The 7,558-nt window shown below is 45.2% G+C and overlaps 1 pseudogene; it reads left to right on the top strand.

The window, feature by feature from the left end:
• The first annotated feature begins 5,999 nt into the window (after nucleotides 1–5,999).
• LOC127221952 (phosphoglycerate mutase 1-like) lies at nucleotides 6,000–6,759 on the top strand (annotated as a pseudogene).
• The last annotated feature ends 799 nt before the right edge of the window (nucleotides 6,760–7,558 follow it).

The raw sequence follows: 7,558 nt of genomic DNA, 5'->3' as shown, positions 1-7,558 counted from the left end.
AGCATGACATTCCTGCCCCAAGGCTTGTCTACAAAGAGAGGGTGGAGAGATTGTAAGAGCCAGAGATCAGGGAGGATGGACAAGATGGGCAAGTGTGTTCATGATCTTGCTGCAGCCATACTTGCCTGCAAACGACCTGTGCAAGATCAGTCTAGTTGCTATCCAGCATGGGTGGTGGGCACTCACAAAGTCCCATTCTCAGGGGAGGCTGTAGGCAGTCAGTGGTTGCTGGGAGAGAGTGTGTCAGATTTCCTCAGAGCTGGAGCAAGCAGACATGAATTTGATCAAGATAAATGTGTTCACTTATGAAAGAAATACAAATATATATATATATAGTATTTTGGAGTCAAGCAGGCATCTTTAACTATTCAGCTCAGCATACCTTGCTTGAAGTGGTTGTTTTACATGTCCAACCCTCCAAGTCTGCTTGCATTATATAGCACCCTGTATTAATGTAGAGGAAACATTTGCACAGTTACTAAGGAAACCCTGTAAATTTGCTTGTGACCCTTGGCAGTTTGCATTGGTTGTTATGCATCTTAGATTGATAGCAATCTCTAGCCAACTGCTATTTATTAAGACCATTGTCAATACCTGCGACATTTTATTGTGCATTTAGTTTTCTTCTGAGCTCTGCTAACTCCAGTGATATCAGTGAAGGGCAAATCTGCATTCATTCACATTTATGAGGTATGAAATAATATTCTCCAGCACATAGCTTTAGCAGCCTTCTGTTGCCTGTACATAAAGGTAACTGTGAAAGTGCACATGGCTGATACACAGAGTTTTTGTCTATTTTCCCAGACTCCCATCTAAAATGTGAACCTGTTGTCTCATGCTTTAATGGCATATTTTTAGCAGTAGTGAGATGGAAAGCTGAGACAGTTTGGACTAGTCCTCTACTTTGAACAACCAGGGCTGTTGTGGTTTTCAAGGTGCATGAGATGTGGTTGCAGTGAATGTATTCCACTGCTAGCACCTGTTTGGGTCTGAAAACCTGACTCTTCTCTCAGGGTATCCTGTCAGCATGCAAAGACAGTCACTGTTTGTCCTTCAAGGGCTGTGCAGATGACTGGATGATAAAAACATGCTTGCTCTTGGACAGAGCAGCTACTTCAGACAGTTCTTGCTGTCTGCAGTAGTGGCGAGAGACAGATGCAATGCTGTCCCTGCTGTCTTTTGCTACTGTATCTTCCAGGCCAGCTGTGGGCTGGGCTAGAAAGAAATGGGAACTGCAGGTGGAGTTTTCAGTATAGACCTCCACTCAGCTCTGTCCTGCCAGCTGATTTGCAAATAACCACACAGAGACTTATTATTAATTATAAAAGCTCAGCCCATAGCCTACACTTGTTTTCAACGAGCTCTTACAACTTGAATTAACCTGTCTCTGTCTGAATTTACCGTGTCTGGCTTGAGATTCCTGACTCCCTGACTCCACCCCTTCCTCTTTCCAACATTTTCTCTCCTGCCTGGCTATCAGCCAATCAGCTTTTTATTAACAATGAGAGCAGCACATCTTCGCAGTGTACAGAAGGATTATCCCAAAGCGGGGAACATTCAGTAACAAGCATGGGAAGGAAGCTGAGTACTGATGCCCATGATGTGTGGCAACCCAGTCGTGCTAAGCACAGAGGCTTATCGTTTAGTAATCATGGAAACCGCACTTAGTTAATTTGTTTGGTAATACCATTTATTAACTCATTTTGATTTATTTTTTCATTGGGAGAGAACCTCACTATGAATCCCAGTTTGGCCTCTAGCTGTGATCATCTAGCTTCAGTTTCCTAGTGCTGGAATTCTAGGTGTTTGCCACGATATATGTTTCTGATATGGAGGTTGTGTTGTGGGTACATGCTCAAACGTGTGTACGTGTCTGTGCAGATGCACATGCATGTGTGTACAGAAGCCACAGGCCAATGTAATGTAGTGCCTTCCTCAATTGCGCTCTTGTGTTTTTGAGGAGACAAGGTTTCTCACTGAACACAGAACTCATCAGTTTGCCTAGACTGGCAGGCCAGTGAGCCTCAACCTCCCCAGTGCTGAAATCACACCGTTGAACTTGGATTCTTCTGTGGGTACTGGGGATCTGAACTCAGGTTCTCACTGTGTGGCAAGCACTGTATCCATTGATCCATCTCCCAGATCTTGGTCATGCTTGTTTGTTTGTTTTTAGATGTGGCGATAAGCAACAGGTGTCTTAGAATCTCCAAGAAACTGGCTCTGGAATTGGAGTTTCTCCTGCAGGACTCCTTTGGAGGGAGTTCTTAAGAACAATACCTTATTAAGAGGGTGAGTGAGGCCAGGTGGTGGTGGCACACACCGTTAGTTCCAGCACTCAGGAAGCAGATACAGGTGGATCTCTGTGATGTTCGAGACCAGCCTGGTCTACAAGAGCTAGTTCCAGGACAGCTTCCAAAGACACAGAGAAACCCTGTCTCAAAAAAGCAAAAGAAGAAAAAGAGAGGGTGAGTGAGGATGGATGGGCATAGGGAGAAACAAAGCCTGGAAATTGGTGCCCATGGCAGTGCTGTAGATGAGGTTCACCAAAATGAGGCTTATCTCACCCTAATTTCAACCTCTGCCACCCAACCATGAGAGGCCAAAGGTCATCCCCAGGGAGTCAGCCTAACTGGAGATGGAGTCTACATTGTCAACAGCTAGTGTAGCCAGGACTCATCCTGAAGGGGGATCCAGACAGTGCCCCACAATATTTATTACAGAAGCAATGGAGAGGGAGAGAAGGGGAGGGAGGAAGGAATGAAGGGAGGGAAAGGGGGGAAGATCAGTTCATAAACAAACAGACAAACAAACAACAAACCCAGTACTGGTTCTTATAGCTTAAAGAAAGAAGAGTTTATGTTGGCTTCGGTTCTGTGGGAACAATATGATCAGAGCATTGAACATGCAGTCTGGACTTGGTGACTGGCAAGTAAGTAACTAGAAACTGGGCTTGCCTTCCTTCCTTTCTTCCTTTTTTTCCTTCCTTCCTTCCTTCCTTCCTTCCTTCCTTCCTTCCTTCCTTCCTTCCTTCCTTTCTTCCTTCCTTGTGAGATAGAGACTCAGTGTGTACTTTTGGCTATAGTAGAACTTGCTATGTAGACCAGGCTGCATCAAATACACAGAGATCAGTCTGCTTCTGATCCCAAAGGCTGTGAATAAAGCTGAGTACTGCCACACTGGGAAAGTGCTGTTCTTTATATTTTATGAAAATTGTGAATTTATAGCCTGCATACTATGTTAGTGAACATTTGCCATTCATAATTAATTTCATAGTGCCATTACTGACTAATGAAAACCAAAACATACAAATATACTAAAGAAAAAAACAGCTTACTCAGCTATCAGGTTATATTTGTGTATTATTTATTAAATCATGACTTGATAAATAGTTTTCACCATATCAAACAGTTCACAACTGTTGAGATAATCTTTTTGTACACTGTATACAGATGTGTCTCTGTCCTTCTTTAATAAAGAGGTGAACAGCCAATAGCTAGACAGGAGAAGATAGGCAGGAGTTTTGGGCAGAGACAGAAACATTGGGGGGGATCATTAGTGAGAGATTTGCCAGTAGACATGGAGGAATTCAGATGTATGGTAATGAGCCATGTAGCATAACATAGATTAATATAAATGGGTTAATTTAAGTTTTAAGAACTAGTTGGGAACAAACCTAAGCTAAGGCCTAGCTTTCATAATTAACAAGTCACTGTCATTGTTTGGGAGCTGGCAGTCCAAAGAAAGACCTGTTATACAGAACTGCTTGTAACTCCAGTACCAGAGGATCTGCTGCTCTTTGCCGGCCTTCTTAGGCACCTCTGTGCATGTGGTGACATACAGACAATCAGGCACACACACACATACATATAAGTAAAAATAAATAACCTTTGATATTAAAAAGTAGTAAATAAAAATTCCTAAATTCATTCTACTCATTTTGATTTATCTTGGTATAAATTTTTGTAGAAAGTAGCATGGAAGATTTTCACATTTGAGTATTTTATTGCTGAATGTCATTTGAGAAATAAGAAACAGGGAGAGCAAGATAGAGGAATCAGGTGGGCCACTATGTGGGAATGCTATCTCAGTTGCCCCCCGCTCATCTAGCTGAGGCAGGGAGTTCTAAACCCAGTGAGATCCTATGGGAGAACATAGAACACACACACACACACACACACCACACACACATCACACACCACACACACACACACACACCACACACCACACACACCACACACGCCACACACACACATCACACACACACCACACCACACACACACACACACCACACACACCACACACACACCACACACACACACAACACCACACACACACACACCACACACACGCCACACACACACATCACACACACACACACACCACACACACACACACCACACCACACACACACACACCACACACACACCACACACACACACACACACCACACACACACACACCACACACACACACCACACACACACCACCCACACCACACACACACACACACACGTCACACACCACACACACACACACACCACACACACACACACCATACACACACCACACACACACCACCCACACACACCACCCACACCACACACACACACACACACCACACACACATCACACACCACACACACACCACACACACACCACACACACACATCACACACCACACACACCACACACACCACACACACACACCACACACACACACCACACACCACACACACACCACACACACACACCACACACACACATCACACACCACACACACATCACACACCACACACACCACACACACACACGTCACACACACCACACACACACACGTCACACACACCACACACACACACACACACACCACACACACACACATCACACACACACACACCACACACACACACCACACCACACACACACACACACACACCACACACACACCACACACCACACACACACACACACCACACACACACACACCACACACACACACACCACACACACACACCACCCACACCACACACACACACCACACACACATCACACACCACACACACACCACACACACACCACACACACACATCACACACCATACACACACCACACACACACACCACACACACACATCACACACCACACACACACCACACACACCACACACACACACCACACACACACACCACACACCACACACACACCACACCACACACACACACCACACACACACATCACACACCATACACACACCACACACACATCACACACCACACACACCACACACACACCACACACACACACCACACACACACACCACACACACTCACACCACACACACACACACAGTCTACATGAAACCTCAAAGCTTCAAATATGCCTTCAAATGCAATTATAACACATTTTTTCCAGAAAATATTCAAGTTATACTATTAATATTAAAGACAGTTCCATCCAAGAACCTGATCCAAATATGTGAGTATTCACCAAGGATGAGTGTTCTGATTATCTTATTTATAAAGGGTCAGATGATCAGCATAAAAATGTGATTAATTTTTGCTTACTTCAATGATATCTGAATATAGGCAGATACTTTTAAGGTTTTTCAAATTCTTTATTTTTTAAAACAATTTTTAATAGAACTTTAGATATTTCCTTACATAATAAAGATATATTGGTCAGTAAAGTTTTCAAAAGGAATATAATTTCAATGATTTTTATATCCCCTTTCATTCTGTAATGTGCTCTGATATGAATAATAAATTGTCTGGTAACTTTACTTAGGTATGTGTGATGGTTAGTTTTTGTCAACTTGACACAAACTAGAGCCTCTTGGGAAGAGGGAACCCCAGTTGAAGAATTATCTCCATCAGATTAGTCTGGAAGGTGTTTTCTTAATTAATGATTGATGTAGAGGACCCAGCCCACTGTGGAGGGTGGTCCCGGGTGGTATAAGAAATCAAGTTGAGAGTCTCTGCTGCATCCTCCTGCCTGTCACCATGGCCGCCTACAAGCTAGTGCTGTTCGTGCACAGCGAGAGCGACTGGAACCTAGAGAACTGCTTCAGCGGCTGGTATGATGCCGACCTGATCCCAGCAGGCCACGAGGAGGCGAAGCACAGAGGACAGGCTTTGCGAGATGATGGCTATGAATTTGACATCTGCTTTACTTCCGTGTAGAAGAGAGCAATCTGGACTCGCTGGACAGTCCTGGATGCCACTGACCACACGTGGCTGCCAGTGACTATGACCTGGCGCCTCAATGAGCGACACTACAGGGGTCTGACTGGTCTCAATAAAGCAGAAACTGCTGCTAAGCATGGTGATGTCCCACCGCCTCCAATGGAGCCTGATCATCCCTTCTACAGCAACATCAGTAAGGATCGCAGGTACGCAGACCTTACTGAGGACCAGCTACCGTCCTGTGAGAGCCTCAAGGACGCTATTGCCAGAGTACTGCCCTTCTGGAATGAAGACATTGTCCCCCAGATAAAGAGGGAAAACGAGTCCTGATTGCAGCCCATGGCAACAGCCTTTGGGGGATAGTCAAGCATCTGGTGGGGGGGGGGGTGGCTCTTAGAAGAGGCCATCATGGAACTGAACCTGCCAAGTGGCATTCCCATTGTCTATGAATTGGACAAGAACTTGAAGCCTGTTAAACTCATGCAGTTCCTGGGAGATGAAGAGACCATTCGGAAAGCTATGGAAGCTGTGTCCCCTCGGGGCAAGGTCAAGAAGTGAGGCGAGCAGGCAGACTCCTACCCTAATGCCCTCCTCCCTGCCTGTTAACACCTCCTGCACCCTTCCCCAACACCTGCCACACTGACCACATCTTTAGGATCTTAAATTTCAGTTGTAGCTGCAGATGGGGGCTCATGGCTCCCATTTTCATTTAGTATTTTATCTCCTGCACCCACTCCCTTCATCTAACCCAGTCAGGAAAACACCTCTGGGGTGCAGGTTCTTGGTCCACATCCAGGGACAGCTCCTCTTACCAGGAGAGTTGAGTATGCAGTGATTAGTTTTCCTCAGTCCTCTGTTTACTAAGGGTCTGCTTTAGGAAGAGGTCAGGGAGGAGCCAGGCAGTGGGATGACCAATGAGAAGCTGCAGCCAAGTTTCCTCCCTGGAGCTTGTCCTTCACTCTTCTACAGTTAGGTAATAGGGTGGAGGTGGGGTGGGAGGGTGTTTATAGTCTTTTCCAGTGGAAGGCAAAAGTAACTCGCATGGTGATTTAAAACCTTCTACCTTCCTCTCTGAGCCTAAAGGAGCTGCTGGCCCTGGAAGGTTGGGATCAATCCTGTCAAGTCTATGTTACATTTACTTTTAAAAAAAATGGTACAAATATATTTATCAGCAGGAAAAAGCCCCTCTGCTGTTTCTAGTGGTGATTGAAATAGTTCCATATGGTCACCAGAAAATAAGCCATTCCTCATACCAGATGGGATACACTCCTTGTCCTCATGGGGCAGGAGTGCTTGTTGTGGGTTTGGTTACCTCTGCCGTGTCCTGAAGAGGTGAAGTGCCCCTTGATCATGACCAGGTTTTGTCTTTCACTGTC

The sequence above is a fragment of the Phodopus roborovskii genome, unplaced genomic scaffold (assembly GCF_943737965.1).
Source record: "Phodopus roborovskii unplaced genomic scaffold, PHOROB, whole genome shotgun sequence".
Classification (NCBI taxonomy): Eukaryota; Metazoa; Chordata; class Mammalia; order Rodentia; family Cricetidae; genus Phodopus; species Phodopus roborovskii.
Note: the sequence above shows the minus strand (reverse complement) of the source record. Positions and strands in the feature narration are given on the sequence as shown.